Source organism: Balearica regulorum, chromosome 2, assembly GCF_011004875.1.
Source record: "Balearica regulorum gibbericeps isolate bBalReg1 chromosome 2, bBalReg1.pri, whole genome shotgun sequence".
NCBI lineage: Eukaryota > Metazoa > Chordata > Aves > Gruiformes > Gruidae > Balearica > Balearica regulorum.
The window spans coordinates 165232284-165247681 of record NC_046185.1 but is presented as its reverse complement, the minus strand read 5'-3'; the positions used below and the strand labels follow the sequence as shown (position 1 = coordinate 165247681).

Genomic DNA, 15398 nt, shown 5'->3' with positions numbered 1-15398 from the left:
AGCCAAATCTCACCTCACAGTATGGGGCCTTTAAGGAAAACATCAATTATTGTGAGATCAGCCATAAAATCATGCGAGCTGGCAACGCGAAGAACAGATAACAACGCGCCAAAGGTCACGGCTGCCGGACGGCGGCAATTATTTAATCCCTGCTTGTCGCGTTCGAGTGCGGGGTAACATCACCCCCCTCCTGGACTGGAGCCCTGCATGGGCGGCGAAACCCTCTGGCTGGAGTGGGAAGAAGATAAAGAAAATGTCCCTTTTTGTCCCCTTCCAGCTGTTATCCGCAGAGTGGGGCGATGTTTCCAGCCCTCCCCTCCCTGCCCTGCAAACCGGGGCTGGGAAGGGAGCAAAGGGACGAAGAGGGGCTGGGATGGGGCTGGCAGGGAGCCCCCCCCCGCCACCATAAAATACTAAAAATGTAAAATTTGACTGATGAGTGCTGCTGTGGGATGTTCATTTAGACCTAAAAATCGTTGCAGGGCAGGGGGGGGAAGAGGGGTTTGATGCTGCTGTAAGGACAGGTCGCGCTTGCAGCTGTCTTTCCTTTCTGCTTCACCTCTGTTTGAACAGAAAGGAAAAGAAAACCCAAACAAGAAGGAAGCGTTTCTTATCCTGTGGCAGCACATCCTCTTTCCACCTCCCTTGCTCCAAGGAGCTCTCTTTTTGCTATTATTAGCCCTAAACCTGTGAACAATTTGAATGGATTTTTTTTTTTTCCCCCCTAAGCATTGCTCTTGGCTCCTGAAAGCATCACCACATTCTCCTTTTTTTTTTTTTTCTTTTCCTGGATTTTTTTTTTGGGTGCTTATAAGGAAATTTAAAAAAAAAAAAAAAGGAAGGGAAAGAAATCCTTGACGTCCCGGGGAACGATGGGTTTGCGGCGTCGGACCCGTCTCGGGAAGTTTTCCCTGTGGAGGTCTCCACGTCATCGTCTCCAGGCTGGTGCAGCGGGAAGAGAGCGGGGTTTGAAGGGGTGGGAGGGGAGGAAAAGCAGCGGCTGGGGAGCTCTGCCCGCGGCTCTGCGCACCACGGCGGGGAAGGATGGGACGTTTTTGCAAAGGACTGAGCCCAGCGCTTCTCCGTATGTTACTTTTTTGGTTGGTTTGGGGTTTGGTTTTCTTTTCCCTCCCCTCCACTTCATTTTGATATTTTGCAAGATGGTTTTAGCTTGGCCGATTCCTGGCACTTTGCAGACCCCCTCCCTCTGCTTGGATCCAGCTCTGCTCCCACCCCGCTCTCCCCTGCTTTTCGTTTTCTCGTCTTTTCCACATCGTTTGGGTGGGGAACGCGTTTGCTGCGACCTAATGTTCATGTATTGCCTTTCCTGCTGGTGGTAAGAGACGTAACATCCCTATTTGGCGTCAGCTTGCGCACGCTTTATGTCGGCATAAATCAACCCCCGTCGCACGGAGCGGTGCAAATCCATCTCCAGGGAGTTTGGGATTAAACCATCGGCGGTTAACTTTTTCCTGGTAGAAATCCCCATGTGCTCTGGGACCTTTTGACCAGTCCTCATCCCAAACCTCCTCCCCATCTCAGGCCACAGGAGAGGAGATGCTTCAGGGTCTGGTTTTCCTGCTAGTCTCTTGGGTTACGTTTCTGAGACTCCTGCTCGTACAGCAAATTTTAGGGTCTGTAGCCTGCTTGGTTTCGGAGCATCAGTTTAGGTGGTACATGCTCATGCATCATGGTCTTTAAAGACCAGGGGTGAGCGTAGACCAGCGCCTGTAGGAGCTCACCCTGGCAGAGGATGCGGTTTTGCAGCTGGTGTCTCTAACCCGTGGACAAAAGGTCCTTTGATAAGTCTATGTTCTCTATAAGGTGCTTTTGTATTGTATTGTTTTTAAATTAATATCTAAGGATGTCAGCACGCTTTTCATCCTCGCGTTTCAAAGCGCCTCACAAAGGGAGTCTTCCCTCATGCGCAGCTGGGGAAACTGAGGCACGGGGAGGGCAGCGGCTTGGCAGCATCACCAGCGGCAGGAGCTGAACCTGCTCCTTGGTGGCTTCATCTTCTTGGCCAATGGGCCTTCCTTGAGAGAAAGCTTTCCTGTTGGCTACCAAACACACAGGATGCTCCTCTGGGGTGGGATCTCCTTCTCCAACCTCTATCCCATGTCTTTAGGTCCTTAGGTGAATCTTTAGAGATGCTGTTGCACTTCTGTAGCCTTTATCAAATCCATCCTCATTAAAACCTGAAGATCTTCGTTGTGGTTATGGGTGACTCTTGGCTGCATCCCTCCTACCTCCAGGTTGCTGGTACAGTTGTAGTAAACTTGGTTGCTACCAGCATTTGTCCAAAGGCATCCCTGGAGAGTGGGGCTAGAAGGACCTCCTGAGCCCTCCTGGTCCGTGCTGTGCCCATGCGTGGTAGGGAGGCATTTCTCTTGCACACCATGCGGGCTCCATCTCCTCCCATCCCAAAATACCCTTTCTATCCATACCAAGCACAGGAGCTTGGCTTAATTAAATGTATTTAAGCTGTGCTTAATGGGAGAGAGCTGTGTCTTCTCCTGGCAGAAGGTGAGTGAGCACCCCCATACCCCAACCAGAGGGAAGCAAAGAGCCCCTTGAATCTCAGGAGGCCACAGGCACCTTCTCCTTTCACCCAAATTACCTTGAGATGCCACAAGAGAGTAATCTGTCCTCTGCCCAAAGCCTCCTTAGAAAGTCAGAGGAAGGGAATCCAATGTAACCTGGCTCAAGTGAGTCACGGGCGGGTGGGAGCGGGGGAAAGGGGCATGTCGCTGATGGGGAATCTGCGCCGTGTACTCCTGCAAGCTACGAGAGCTATTTCTGAGACAATCCTTGGGTGTTGTCCAAGACCGAAATACCAGAAGGTTTTTTTTTTCAGTGTAGTAAGGAAACCCCTCCTTCCCCTGTAGTGTACTGCAGAGGTCGACCGCGGCATACGGCATGCATTGTATTTCTGCAGGTCCCAGCACTGCAGAGAACTCTCCTCTCTTGTAATTTATGGCTTGTTTGGAGCTCTTCCACCCAAGATTCATCCAACCAGCACAAAGTTCATTTTTAAGGCTGTGCAGCTCCCTTTGACCTGATCCATTGCTTGGAGATCTTGGTGACTGGCCGCATAAACTGCAGTGGTTTCTGCTCCTTGCTGCCAGGAAAAGAGAAAATAAAGGAGTTTGTGCGGGGTTGCTGCATGCCATCAGCGCAACCCAGGGCTGTGGCAGTAGGGGACAGGGGAATTGAATAGAAAAGGAGGAGCCCCGTCATATAAATTAATGAAGGCACATGGGGGTAAATTGCCATTTCACTCCTAACTTCTAACTTTGCTAGAGCGATTTGTGTCTCTCCCTGCCTCTGCAGAGGGGCCTGGTGGCATTTTTTGGTGCTGTGGGGTGGCCCATCGGCTCTCTGGCTGCCTCTCCAGAAGGTGGAAGGTGCCCTGGGCTGTCCCTAGGGCTGGAGGTGGCTCTATACAGGGTCCATTTACATCCCACGGGGTCTCAGAAGAGCTCCTCTGAGACCTTCATGTCCTCTTCTGTGGTCTGTCGTCTTGCTCACCCTGGGGGCAGAGCAGTCCCTGGGGAGGATACCAACTTCTCCCAGCCACTGGTGGGTGCGGAGGTGTGGGAGATGTTGAGCAAGAGGGGGGCCCATGGGAATGTTGAGGGCGAGTTGTGCAATTGCAGGACAACAGGGGCTGAAGGTACCTCAGAAGATCACAGAGCCAGGCCAAGTTTGATGTTGGATGAAGCTGCCTGGGGCCCTGTACAGTTGAGTTATCTCCAAGGGCGGAGATCTCACCAGGTCCCCGTGCCAGGGTTTATCATGGGGACTTTTTTGTTTCATATCCAGTTGAATTTTTTCTGGCTGCAACTTGGCCTTTCATTGCGTGCTTTTGAGAAGCATCTGGACCACCTTCTCTATAAACTCCCGTAAGGCAGCTGCACACATCCGTAAGATCTTCCCTTTTTCTCTTCTCCAGGCTGATCAGACCCAGCGCTCTCAGCCTCTCCTCAGACATCCCATTCTCCAGCCCACAACCATTCTGGAAGCTCCTGCAGGACTCACTCTAGCACCCTTCTTGTACTGGGGAGGCCCAAATTGGACACAGTGTCCAGTTGTGGTCTGACAAGGGCAGAACAGAGGGGATTATAAACAGCACTCACTCTGCTGGCTATGTTCTTGCTAGGACAGCCTGGCATAGGGGCAGCCTTCTCTGCTGCAAGGCCACACTGCTGATTAACATCCAACTTGACCACCAGGACCCCTGATCCTTGTGTGCAGAGCTGCTCCCCAGCCAGTCACTCCCCCCTGTCCTGTCCCAACCCCAGGGCCGCCGTTCTGCCTTTGCCTCTGTTGAACTTGGGTCAAAAGTTGAAGTTCAAACTTGGACCTGGGTCCCACCACCCAGTTTCTCCATCCTGCTGAGGTCCTCCAACACAGCAGCACTGCCCCACCCCACCTATCCACTGCTCCCACCAACTGGGAACGGACCCAAACTTGGTCCCATCATCCTGATCATTAATGACACTCAACAGCCTCGGACCCAGATGTCATCCCTGGGGGATGCCACCACCAGTTGGTCTCTGCCAGGAGGGGACCCAGCAGCAATGGGGGGTGACCGGGCAGCACCAGCTGCTCCATGGAGGCCAGGATGGGGTTGGGGTCAGGAGATCCTACTTTCTGGGTGAATTCACAGGCAGCTTCCCCCTTTCAACTGAGATAAGACCCATTTTGACATAGCAAGGGCTGAGGGATCTTGGTGTCTTCCCAGGCTGCGTTTCTGCTTTCCTTTGTTATTTCTGACTGCAGCTTTTAATACCCTCTAAAACCCACGCTCGGCCAAGAGCTTTACAAGTGTCTGCTTTGTGCAAAATGCCTTTCAAACACGAGGTGGAGGCCAGCAAGTCAGCGAGCTGCAGATGGCACGTGTGAGCCCACCAGCGGGATGCTGGCAGGATGTAAATGGACAAAATCATGGGAAAACAGCCCAGAAACATGGCTCTTCTCCTGCCACGGCCAAGCCACCGGGCTGAAGCATTGCTGCTGGCTCCTGTCTGGCCTCGGACGTCTTTAGGTGCTTAAATCCCTTCTCTGTCTGACCTTCTGGGTCAACGCAGAGTTAATCCAACCCACGACCCCAGATGACGTTCCCCATCGGTTTCAGCCCCGGAGAACGCCCTGCCGCGCGTCCGGAAGCCTCTGCTTCGGAAACCTGATGCCGGTTCAAACATGAGCCTGAGCCAAATTCCTCCAGGCACGTTTTTATCGTCCCTTTTTTTTCCCCTGCCAGGGACAATGGTATTGCTCGCTGCTCTGCCCAGCCCTTTCCTTTGCGTTCCCAAACAGAAATAGTTAACCGGGTTCACCAAGAAATGAATGTCCTCGTTTCCTTTCCTGTGCAGGCAGCTTCCCCCCCTGCCTCCCCCCCTGCCCATCGCTCTGCTCTGAGCCCTGGGGAGGAGCTGTTATCTAGTGACATGATGCAAGAGCAGAAGCTGTCTCCCTCGTCCTGGCAGTGTTTCGGTGACCCGGTGGCCTGTGCAACCGCTGCCAGGTCCCCCGGGGGTTTCTGCAGTGGGAGAGCAGCCCTTTGCTCTCCTGCTCTTGTGATCGGTGGGATGGGAGCACCTCATGGCTCCAGGGAAGACACGAGCCAGCCCCAGCTCTGGAGAGTTTCAAGTCAAAACAAATCAAGCTAATAAAAAGGAAGCGATGCTAGAGAAAAAGAGGGGAGGAGAGAGAGAAAAGATGATGCCATGGGCATTGCAAAGCAATCCTTGCTGTAGAAGAACCTCATATGATAGTGTGGCTTCTCCCAGGGTTGTGGTTGAGTCCCCTGGGAAAGGGGAGACCACCAGGGCCAGGAGCCTGTGCTGATCCCAGCACCCAGACTCCACGGGCTGCATATGGGACACCCCAGGCTGGTTTCGGTTGCCCACATTTAGGTGTTTAGGGTCATCCGAGATGCCACACCACATTAGTTTTGCCAGGGCGGCGGGGCGGGCTGCTGGCTCGTGCGATGCTCCAGCTGCTGGAGCGGTGATACGGCGGTCGGGAGGAGCTGCCGGGAGCTCGTGTAGCCACTTCTCTGAGGGCACCCGGAGGAAGGCTGCCTTTCAATGGGGCTTTGTTGTGTGCTTGGCTTGGCTTTGCGGGAGGTGGTTGCTCTCAGGCTGCAAACTCCCCGGACAAACCATTTTTCACGCCGCAGGACCAGGGGGACATGGGCAGGGAGGGTTCAGCTGCAGGTTCAGCCCCTGGTTGAATGGACCCAGACACGGCGTTTGGTGGGGAGTGACGGTTTAGTGGAGCATGAGACATCCCACCGCCCCGGCCGGGGCATGGAGACCTGCCTGGCATCCCCATGGGAGCGGAGAGGTGAGGAGCCCCAGCAGGAGAGCAAAGCTCTCCCCAACGTCCCCGGGGTGGTGAGATGGACTGCAGGCTGCCATGATTTTGGGAGAGGGGGAGGACGGCTGTGTCTTCTCCTTTGGACCTAGCCTGGGAGACAACCCGAGGCTGATGCTGGCCGTGCTGCAGTGCTCCTGGTCTTTCGGTGAGTGGGATCCATGGCAAAGAGACCAGAGGTAGGGCTGGTCCCTGCATGGGGGCTGCTCCAGACCTCCCCCTTCTTGGCTCGCCGGGTTGCTGTCAGGTTTGACCGAGGCTGTTTGTGCCTGGAGATCAGAGAAAGCTCTGATGGCAAATGCAGGAGGGCAGGACTGCCTGGCTTGTAGCTGTGATCCAAGGACATCCTTGGAAAGGTTTTGATCTCCTGCTTTGCTCCTCCGGCACTTCTGAAGCTGGTTTGCAAGGTAACCTTACTCCTTGCTCTTATAGTAGAGAGGGGTGCTCTGGAAAATAGGAGGAGATGGATGCAGCCAGGCCAGAAGAACAGTAGGGAAAAGCAGGTGACTTTCTGCAAGAAATATTGTGTCTAACAGCAAACACATGCGAGGTTTCACACGCTGGCCAGGACGCGTGTGGGTGTGGAGCTGATTTATTTAGTCCTCCGTGAGCAGAGCTTGCCCGGAGATCCCGAGGTGGGAGGACGAGGAGGAAGCTCTGCTCCAAGCAGCTGCTTTCTTGCAAGCTTTTGCACTGCGTGCCTCTCTCAGATCTCATGGCTGCTGAGCTTCCTGGCAACCCACGGCGCTTTTTTAGCCATTTCAGAAAATCTTAATAGTTCTAGTAAGGGTGAACTCTGATGCATGATTTATAGGGAGTGTTTTTATGGTGTTTATGTTGGCAGGCTGTAGTTTATGTACAGTTTGAAATATTCACTGAAACCTCTTATCGCTGGAGCTTTAAAACAACAGAGCGCTGATGAAAGTCCCGCGCTAATTGAAGAAGGGTTGATTTAGGGCTCGGGCTGCCCCAGCAGCTGTGCAAAACGCCTGGCTCCTGCCCGGCTCAGGGGGGTTGCTGCAGCCTGCAGTCCCCATGGGGAAGGAGATATGATTTTTCACCCATCAGCCTGGTGGGGATCCGTCCAGATTTAGCCATTACGCCAATGAAGGCTGCATCTGGCACCGAGAGAGCCAGACCATGATGCCTGGGGCTCCCATCCATGCTCACAGCGTCCCTGGCCTGGCAGAACAAGATGATCAGCAGATGCAAGAGGCATCAACTTGGGAAACCACCAAAAGCGATTGCTTAAATATGCTTTTTTTATAACCCAAACCAGCTCGTCCACGCACTCAGATATGGGGCAAATCCTTGTGCTGGTGTTAAAAATGCAGCTCGCTTCCATTCCCATCACTCCTCACATTGTGCCTTTGCTACGATCTCATTGGCTCAACTCATGTTTTAATAAAGTCAGGGACTTGAGTGAGATCCCATCTACATCTGTGGGATTTGGAGTAGTCTAACCTCACAAGTGTGTCACAAAAAACACCTTCCTGCTCTTCTAGCGTTTTTCACTGAAGGGCAGGACTGTCCTTCTCCCACTTAGCCCTGCAGTTGAGGTCTGAGAGTATGAAACATCTTCAAGTGCCAGCAACAGGTTTTCTTGGAGCATTAGGAAGCAATTCATCTATCTGCTGTATGACACCTCCTTTACGATCAGTTCCTGACCCCTTCGGTTGTGTCCACCTTTCCTCCTCCAGCATCACGGATGCTAAGGAGCAGTGGGTGAACAGTGGGGTGCAAGCAGCACCTTTGCATGGGATGGATATTTTTTTAAGGGTACTTAAAAATGTAAACTAGCAGGAAAGAGTTGCAGGAGGATGTTGCATATTGACCAGGGTGTGCTTCTGGTCTCCTGGCTCCTGAGAGCGTGTAGTGAAATTTAGAGGAGCAGAGAGAAGAGCTGGAAACTGAGCTGTGTCCCAGACCAGCCCCTGGAGGTCAGGCAGACATTGAGCTTATCTCCAAGGAAGGTTGAACACCCAAGTTTAGGCAACTAAAGCCCACCCAAGTGCCTTAAAAACAGTCTTGGAGAAGACATCGAGAGATCTTTTCCTTTTGAGGAGAAGCCACCATGCTGCACATGGTCCTGCCTCCACATCACCCCACAGTTGCTCCATACCCCGGCAACCCTTTTCCTAGAAACATCTACTGGGACTCCGCTTCCAGGCAAAAGGACACTTTATTCCTGGCCAGTTGGTTAGGAAAGATCCTGACTTGCTTTAAGCATCCTATGAGATGTATCCTACTAGATTTATCCCACTAGGTGTATCCTGTTAGAAATGGAGGGAGAGAAAGCCACAGCATTATAGGCACTTCTGCATGCCTCCAATCTAAATACATGTACTAGAAAATAGAGCAAATTTGATTGAAACTGGAGCAGGCATTCTTCTATTTTAAGAGATTTCTGATACCTCTCAGTCTGCACTGCACCACAGATTTAAGAAAACAAAAAAAACCACCCCAAAAAACCCCACTTCTGCTACTGGTAGTAAAATCTTGTCTGGCATGCGTGTGAACCTTTATTAACCTGTGGCCCGTGCTGGTACAGAGACAAGCTTTACAGTAGGAGAGTCCATCCTGCTGTTATTCCTTGTAATGGGAAGCTTCCAGAAAAACAAGCCAAAGCAAATATTTGTAGCAAAGGCAAGGGCTGCCCAGAGGGAGCCGCGGCAGGCAGGAACGCTCCTGCCACCGGGCAGGAGGTGACATCATCCGGATTCCTTCGCTGAGGAATGCAGGATTTGCCGTCTTCCCTGCCAGTAATTGCTTTTCAAAAACAGACCTGCCCAGGGATGCACGTTTCGCCCATCGCCTTCCGTTGCACAGCGGAGAGGCCGAACGTGTCTCCCCGTTCCCCTTCTTTTCCACCATGTTGACGTGGACAGACATGAAAAATGATGAAATTGGTCATTCCCCAAATCGCAGGTAAAAGCACCTGAAATTTTATGAGCAGGGGCTGGGCAGAAGTCTGGGCAGGGACTGGAGCTGGTGGGGGAGCAATGACTTCTCCTCGGGGTTGGCCAGGATGGGGCAGGTGATGGGCTGAGTATGTGCATGGACATCTCTGCTGGGCAGACTTTCCTGAGAGCTCCAAGTGGCCATGCGCACTGCTCTGTGATGACCCCATTCCTTGGTCCTATGAAGCCCACTGACCACGTCATGTGTTTCTGAATGCAGGACTTCAGCGTGATGACTAAAGCGAGTTGGACTCGATAGTCCTTATAGGTCCCTTCCAACTTGAGATACTCTGTGATTCTATGTGTGCAATAGATATGCTGACATGCAGAGCATCCTGGCTAACCAGCCTACGCCTTGCTTAGTCTGGTAGGGCTGACGCTTAAGCAAAGCCATAATTCCCTCTCCACGCAGCCCTTGGCTTCTCCATTGGGTTGAGTATCCCCACGTCCCATCTCCAGTCCCTTGAGCTTACGCCCCTCCATGCCTGACTCTGCATTGGCTCCAACTTCAGCAAACACCACTGGAAATTAATAACGGTCGCTAATGTTCATATGTCATCGGCACTTCCACCGGCATCGGCGACAGTAGAGGGGTCAGTTCCTGTGGGATGGAGACGGTTGCCGTCATTTCAATAGCTGGAACTAGGTGTAGTTCAACTGCCCCTGTTATGAGTCCAACGGGGTGATTTAGTGGTTGGAAAGGCCTGAAGCTTTTTGCTCTCAGTGCCTGAAAGAGGATGGCTGGCAGGAAACGAAAGCGCCGTTCTCCAAGGCAGGGGTGGTTTTGCTCCTGCACTGATTCTTTAATTTTCCGCCAGGTTTTGGAAATGCTTGGCTATTACAACTGAACAATTAAATCAAGAGCAGAAAAGAAGGGCTCTGGCCAAAGGAGAAAACCCACTTGGTCAGCTGAATTTTTGAAACAGGGATGGAGTGAGGACCTTTGAATGGACAGCAACAGAGCAAGGGCTGTCTGGGGTCTGGATCTGCAGTCCTGAAGGTGATGAGATGTGACATTAGGTGTGCCAGGAGAAGGAATGCTTATTTTTGGAGCCAGCAGCATAGATGAACCAGTGGGGATGGACACAAAGGGGAGCCTGGGATCATGGCAGGTCAATGCAGTGACATTCTGTCAAGGGTGTAGGCAAAAGAGACACATCTAAGCAGGAGGCAATGATGTAGCTGGTTAGGGTGAAGTCCCACATGGGATGAGGCAGCAGTGCCACGAGAGAGACCCTCTGTGGGACCTCCTGGGCTTGTTTTGGATGTTATCTCCCACCAGGCAAGTCCCTTCCCTTGTCATGTCTTGGCCACCCTCCACCACAGGGCTGTGTCTGGCGCTAGTGATAGGGACTCGTGGTTTGCAGGACTCTTACTGCTTGAGAGAAGGCAAAAACTTATCTGCCTTGTGCTGTTGCCTTTGGGAGAGGTGGAAATAGGGGTGCCCTGCTCATTTCTGCCTGGAGTCACCCTAGAGACAGCAGAGAGTTGGCCGAGCAGCACTGATGTGGGCTCTACAGGGTTGAGGTGAAGGCTCCCAGGCTTTGAGGTCAGTAGGGACCCAAAAAGCAGCCAGGGAAAAAGATAATGATGGATAAAGATCTGCTTTCAAATGATGCAAGGCAGCTCACAGGCTCCATGTTCATCATGACTCAGTGAGCTGGGTACCACCAGTCGGGTGTGGGACTCTGCTCCTCTGGCTCCAGTTCCTCACAGCTGCACACGTGGCCCACAGGGCTCTACCTTGTCCATCTGTGTGCAAACCGACCTGTCTTACAGCAACGCTGCAGAACATAATTTGAGGTTTTGGTTCAAATCCCTAAAGTTGTTGCTTCTTAATCTTTCTCAGAAACACAGTTTCTTATTTATTTCTGTCTGGAGGCTAAAGGGAGAATGACTTGGAGAGGAAGGAAGGGGAAGAACCAGAGATGGAAAGAGTGCATTTTCAAGAAAAGCCTCCCACAACTTCATCTTCTTTCCCCAGCTTCTGGTAATGGCCAGGTCACTGATTGCAGCTATTCACTCCAGAAAATTTCCAGGGGGCTTCCTGCAATACTGAAATGTGGTGGGCTGGGTGCCCAGCCAGTGACCACCATCAGAGCCACAGCAAAGAGGATGGACCTCAGTTGACCAGCAGCAAACCCAGACATGTCCCAGTAGCTGCCTGTAGGTCAGAAACCCTGACTTGGCATTTCTAAGGGCTATTTATCGCAAAGTGGAGGGGGATCAGGGTTGTTTTTTTTCTTTTGCACCCTCTTTCTGTGGTGTTGTCCATCCTCTTTAAACTTAGCAATGTTCAAATTAGCGGAGGAGGCGGAACTGGCTCTGTGCTGGCAGAAAGCATGGAAGAAAAGAAATGTGAGCAGAAGACTGGGAGACTAGGAAGGGGCTTGCTGCATGAGGGGATTTTAGTATTATTATGGATTAAACTGTGACTGCAGCATCCTCTGTGTCCCATCCTCAGCCTCACAGTGCAGCTTCATGCATCTCTGCTTGGGAACCAGCCAAGTACCTGGTATGGGGGTGCTGGACCCCCAGCGATGCCAGGGATACCTGCTCTGGCAGCAGGAGCCCACTGCATCCTGGTGGGTGGTGGAAGGTTTGGTGTGAGCAGGGTAGCACGCACTCGAGCTGCTCACTTCTCTATAGCAAAACCTGCACCCATGTTCCCGCTGCTCTCTCGGGAAGATCTCTACCTTCAGGACCAACCTGTTGTATAAGCACAGAGAGAAAAAATCTCGTCTAGCTGCCCGCTTGTCTCAGGTTGTGGATCAGTCCCAAGCACTGCAGCATCGTTGGCTCGGACCCACAGCCCTGCCTCTCCATGAACTGCAGAGGTTCCCCTGTGTAAAAGGCGTGGAAGGGCTGTCCACCTCCTCCTCCTGCATCTCCCTTCCTTCCCCTTCCACCTCAACATGCTCATTCATGAAATAATATCTGTTGGATGGACACGGGGAGAGGAATAAATGTTGGCGCGATGTTTCCCGCGCGTTGGCCAAGGGAGGTTGTAGGCTCAGAGGGTTTTAATCTTTGTTTTCACAGCTGGATTCGATATTACCCTTTCTTCTCTGCAGCCTTTTATTGCTGCTCGTTCCCCGGAGCAACCTGTCACAAAGAAGCGTGCACGCTCGCGTTGAAGCACAACCTGCTGCTGGCTTCTCGAGGGGCAGCGAGCGTGGCAGTCCACCTTGGGACCAATCACCTGCACAGACCCTCGTGTTCATTAAGGACTGAAGCTGTAAGAGATCATGCTCTCCTATGGTGGGGGTCACGCAGTGGGTCCTGTGTCCAGGAGGGCACTGCTGCAGCAAGGAAGGTGCCATCCCATGATGGTCCTCTGAGAGCACCAGGCTGCAGCCCAGCTCTCCTGGCTCCTTCCCACTCGGCACCACATGGGGTGAAGGCAAATGGGTAGGAGGGACCAGCTTTGTCCACCCTTTGGTAGGATGGGGCAGGAAGCAAGGGTGGGGGGGATGTCTGCCTTAGCCCTGTACATGGGGCATGATGAGACTATGGGAAACCCTCAAGCCCATTGTCCCCTGGGGACATCATGGGTTGGGGGGTGCTATAGGGTTTGGTGGAGGTGGTGTGTGGTTTGGTGGTGGTGGTGGTGTTAGGTGTAGGGCTTGGCCATGCTGGTGTAGGGTTTGGTGGAGGTTGGGTTGGGTTTGATGGAGGTGGCATACAGTTTAGTAGTGGTGGAGTAGGGTTTGGTGGTGCTGGTGTAGGGTTTGGTGGGTGCTGGTGTAAGGTTTGGTGGTTGCTGGTATAGGGTTTGGTGGTGTTTGTGTAGGGTTTGGTGGTGCTGGTGTAGCATTTGGTGGTGCTGGTGTGGGTTTTGGATAGCTGGATGCCCAGCATGGCAGACAGGCAGGTCTGTGCTCATGCCCAGTGTGGTGGAGGCAGTAGAGAAGGTGCTGCCAGCACCACATTGCATGCCCAGCGGCTTGGACCTCTAGCTCTGCAGATCTCAGAGTCAACCTTTGCTTCGAGCATCAGGATGGCCCAGGGCCAGACGGGACTGGCTCCATTCCCACTTGGATGCCAGCCTGAGGGCACCTTCTCCACCCCACTATCTACTTCTGGAGGGGAAGGAGGGACCCAGATTCGTCACCCCTGCAGTTCTGCGAGCTTTGGGGATGAAAAGACACGTGGTCTCCCTTCTTGGCACGGGGGACCCAATGGTGTCCAGATGTGAGGCATGAGTTGCTGACCTCTCCAGCGTCAGCGGGTGGGGGCCCACCTATGTAAACACGTCCAGGAAGGCTCCCATCCCTTTCCACCCCACACTCGCCTTCGGATCAGACCGGCCAGCCTTCGCTGATGCTCCCGTCCCCAGGGCTCCTGGGGAAGGTACCGTACCGCTCGCCCAGTGCTGGGCACTTCTCCGGGTATTTCTCTGTCATCTTCCTCTTCTCTGCATGTAAACATTATTGTATAATTATCTCTGTGGATAATTACCTAAGTGGTTATTTAAATATTTACTGGTGATACTGGCATAACAATAAATCTGGGTGAGCAGAGTAGAAACCTGCCCCGGTCATGCTGGGAACCCAGCCAGAAGGATAGGAAAGCACTTGTAGTAATAATGTTTCCTTTTTTTCTTTATTTTCTGTTTTGTCTGTTATCTAAGAACAGTTGGCAGGAGCCAACCCGTTTGTTTCCTCATTTACCACATTCGAGTCTCTCTCTCTTATCTTTTAACCATGTTTAGATCTTATTAGTAATGGAAAAATGGGCCATAAAGTCACATCCAAGTGTCCGGTATTTTCGCTTTCTTGCCTTCAATATCCTTACTTAGTTGACGTTGGATTTTTTTTTACTCTAAGGAGGGGTCTGGTGTCCAGGTAGCTAGGGCTGAGCTCAGGACGTTTTGGTGATTTGAGGTGGCTGGTCTGCAGCTTGGAGTTTATCCAGGGAGGGAGCAGGGATGGGTTATTACGGTGGAGGGAAGGGTTTGGCAGCCGTCCCCAGCCCTTTTCCCCATTTGCACAACACTTGGGTCATGGAGCGGCCTCACTGTTACGGCTCTATCCGACCTGGCAAGTCGGAGGGTCCTCCAAAGCCAGGAGGTTGGGCAACAGATACTCCAGTGATGAGCGTTGGGATGTTCAGAGAGGTTTGGTGTCTTAGATGCACATGTCCTGGTTCAGATAAGATTTTGGCTCATCCTAAGAGTCTTGCTCCGTGAGCTTCACCTCAGCTTCTGCATCCAGGCTGCCTGCTGAGGTGCTGGATGATGGTTTTAGGAGATCACCCTTATGTTCTTGCAGAACAGAGAGCAGAGCACAAAGTGGGATTTAGCACCCTGAGCAGATGCCACACCAAACAAAAGGACCCCAAATCTGCTCAAGAGCATAGCAGCTCTTCCAAATCACCCACACATGGTCTTTAATGACACAGTTGTTTACAGCAGTAAGGCATGAGTTCTTCCTGGAGGACAGAGTAGGACAGGGCAGTCACTCGGCGTTCATGATGTATGGCTAAGGCTGGATGAGGGACCGTCATGTGGAGGTGGGTAGAGCTTGGACCTGGTTCATGTAGCTGGATTGGATCATGTGGGTTCCGTTCCTGCACCCATTTGTGGGGCACTTGCCAACTGCAAGCTCCTGTCCTGTTTGGGTTGAGACATCGTTCCTGTAACCTGGACTGTGGTTGGGAAATTACAGATAGTTTTGAGGTAGGAAAGAAAGAAAAAGAAAAAGAAAAAGAAAAAGAAAAAGAAAAAGAAAAAGAAAAAGAAAAAGAAAAAGAAAAAGAAAAAGAAAAAGAAAAAGAAAAAGAAAAAGAAAAAGAAAAAGAAAAAGAAAAAGAAAAAGAAAAAGAAAAAGAAAAAGAAAAAAGAGAAAGAAAGAAAGAAAGAGAGAAAGAAAAAGAGAAATAGATAATTTTGGACCCAGTTCTCATGCTGGGCTTCTCCTGCACTCAGGGGTGAAAGAAACCTCTACCAAATCCCCACTTTGGTTTGGGCAGGTGGCTGTCAGCCCAGGATTGAGCTTGAACCTATAGAGCTGAGTCTCCACTTTGGCAAATGGGGCCATGGTTCATGGTGGT

The 15398-nt window shown here is 51.9% G+C and overlaps 1 protein-coding gene across 2 annotated transcripts in view; it reads left to right on the top strand.

The window, feature by feature from the left end:
* Positions 1 to 973: 973 nt before the first annotated feature.
* GJC2 (gap junction protein gamma 2) overlaps positions 974 to 15398 on the top strand; it is a 30499-nt gene continuing 16074 nt past the window's right edge. The window contains exon 1 of one of the 2 annotated variants that reach the window (XM_075746853.1): positions 974 to 1084. The gene's annotated coding sequence lies outside the window, so the exon portion shown is untranslated. The remainder of the gene's footprint in view (positions 1085 to 15398) is intronic. The other variant, XM_075746854.1, reaches the window with a different exon arrangement.